The sequence below is a fragment of the Solanum tuberosum genome, unplaced genomic scaffold (genome assembly GCF_000226075.1).
Source record: "Solanum tuberosum cultivar DM 1-3 516 R44 unplaced genomic scaffold, SolTub_3.0 scf00346, whole genome shotgun sequence".
NCBI lineage: Eukaryota > Viridiplantae > Streptophyta > Magnoliopsida > Solanales > Solanaceae > Solanum > Solanum tuberosum.
Genome location: NW_006239265.1, coordinates 377,504 through 380,027, shown reverse-complemented (window position 1 = coordinate 380,027; position 2,524 = coordinate 377,504).

The window sequence follows — 2,524 nt, the reverse complement described above, 5'->3', positions numbered from 1 at the left end:
AGAGGGACTCAAAAATTCTCAAAAAGAAGATCTCTCCGACAAAGCCAAGACTGAACTTACTCTGAGATTTGCAACTGGGATATAATTTTGAGAAGATCTCGAAAATTCCGTGATTTGCTCACCAACGACGGAAGACAAACCAAGACAGTTAACTATGACAGAAATTCTGAGATGGCCTCAAAATTTCAACCGGGTCTATCGGTAGTTTAGAACAACTTTGAATACTTTCCAACAAGTAATCAGATAGATCCCAAAACATCAACTCCAAATGGCGTCCACTAAGCTTGGCGTGACATGACACTTGGCAGTGACATTTTCCAAATGCTACTTTTTGAAAATCTATTTTTTCTTAAAACTTTTCCTACATGTTTCAATTATTTCTTTTTACACAAAAATGTTTTGTCTTATCTATCAAGAAGCGGGAGATCGGAGAAATCAACTGGAGATAGCAAGACAAGGAGCAGACAACCGAAGAGATCAACACAGATCAGTTCATTTTGAAAAAAACTAACAATTTTTCTGTGGATGCAGGTCTATAGGTTTGCCTCAAGATCGGCATATTCTTCCATTCAATGAATATGGAGAAATCAAAAGGGCGAAGAGCTCCCTAAATTTGACAATTTTTTTTGTGGATGCAGGAAATATTTTAGGCTTTTTCTGACAAAGAATTGGGAATATGAATAGCATTATTCAAATTCTCAACAAGGCGAGGTCCGTATTGTCAAATGAGATGATACCACTACTCCGATGATCATTTTTATTTTGTCGATTGAGACGATACCGCCGTCCGAGAGATACCCAGAAGATCGCCTATGTTGCTGGGTGAAATATCATCTTCGTTCGGTATCAGGGAGGCATCATCAAAGAGATTCATGCATAGCAAGAGAATGATTCATGCATCGACGAAAAAGAAATCATGCATCGCGGTAAGAGATTTATACATAATAAGAAGAAGAAGCCATGCATTGCAAGAGAAAGAGATTCATGCATAGTAAGAGAAAGATTCATGCATCGTGGAAAAGAAATCATGCATCACGGTAAGAGATTTATACGTAACAAGAAGAAGAAGTCATGCATTGCAAGGGAAAAAAGTCATGCATAGCAAGAGAAAGAAGTCACGCATCGTGAAAAGAGATTCATATATCGCGGGTAAACACGCATTGCAAGAGAAAGGTTCATGCATCGCGGGAAAGGAATCCATGCATTGTAAGAGAAGATTCATGCATCACGGTAAGAGATTTATACGTAACAAGAAGAAGAAGTCATGCATTGCAAGGGAAAAAAGTCATGCATAGCAAGAGAAAGAAGTCACGCATCGTGAAAAGAGATTCATATATCGCGGGTAAAAGGTTCATGCATCGCGGGAAAAGGTTCATGCATCGCGGGAAAGGAATCCATGCATTGTAAGAGAAGATTCATGCATCGCGAGAAAAGGGATTCATGCATTGCAAGAGAAGATTCATGCATTGCGGGAAAGGAATTTATGCATCGCAAGAGAAAAGATTTACCCATCACAAGAAAAATCGACATCGGCTGCATCATTTTTCTTTGCAACAACGACATCAAAAGAACTGTCAACATATTACATCAGCCTATTTTATTTACTTTGACATCAAATTAAGAGTACATTGAAGATTATATTGCAAATATGAGACACAAACTTTATTTGCTTCACGTCAAACCCGATAGAGTTGACGTCAAATGTTCAAGGAGAACGATAAAGTGTCAACACGGTAAAAGATATTGTCTCCTATTTGAATTGCATTTTTTATGCTAATGAGTTTATCTCAGTCTTTGTCGAGAGCATCCGAAAGGATGAATTCTCCAAAACAAACCACAGGCGCGGGCGACAGCAAAAAGGATGCAGCACAACGTGGAACTTTTTCTTAGCAGCGAACTGGGACATAGTCCAAAGAGGAGTGCCAAACTCTTAGGACGCGAGCAAAGGAGCGACTTCCACCGCAATCAAACCACACCCCTATCAGAAGGCATATGGGTTTATCTTTAGGTTTGTCAGTTTTAGTTTCACATCCAAAATTTTTGGTCTCTACCGGAAGCAGCTTTCCAATCTAAGTGACGATGCACCAAGAGCTTTGGAAATTATGTCCGTGTAAGTTCTTAATTATGGGTGTGAAGTGCACCACATTCATGACTAAGAGGTTGCAAGCCTCTTTTCCATACTCGACTTACTTCGTCATTTTCCAAAACCAAAGGTTATCTCACATAATAGATTTCCTTTTCAACCAATACAGTCAAACTACAAGCAGCCTGATTCCCTGAGTCGAGGAGTGTAGGCGGGATCATTGTTGAAAACTTGGCTGTGTTCCAACATTCTCCCTTAAATCTTATTCCCAAGTGTTTCGGTCTCTTCATAATTCGATATCGGAACAACTTTTGAATTCTTTCAAAATCGTGCGTCAAATCAAGCGTATCGAACTACAAGTGACCTGAATTTTCATATAGCTTGAGACATGTAAGAAACCCACTTCCGGAGTTCGGCCATAATTCTTAAAGTCCGTACCAA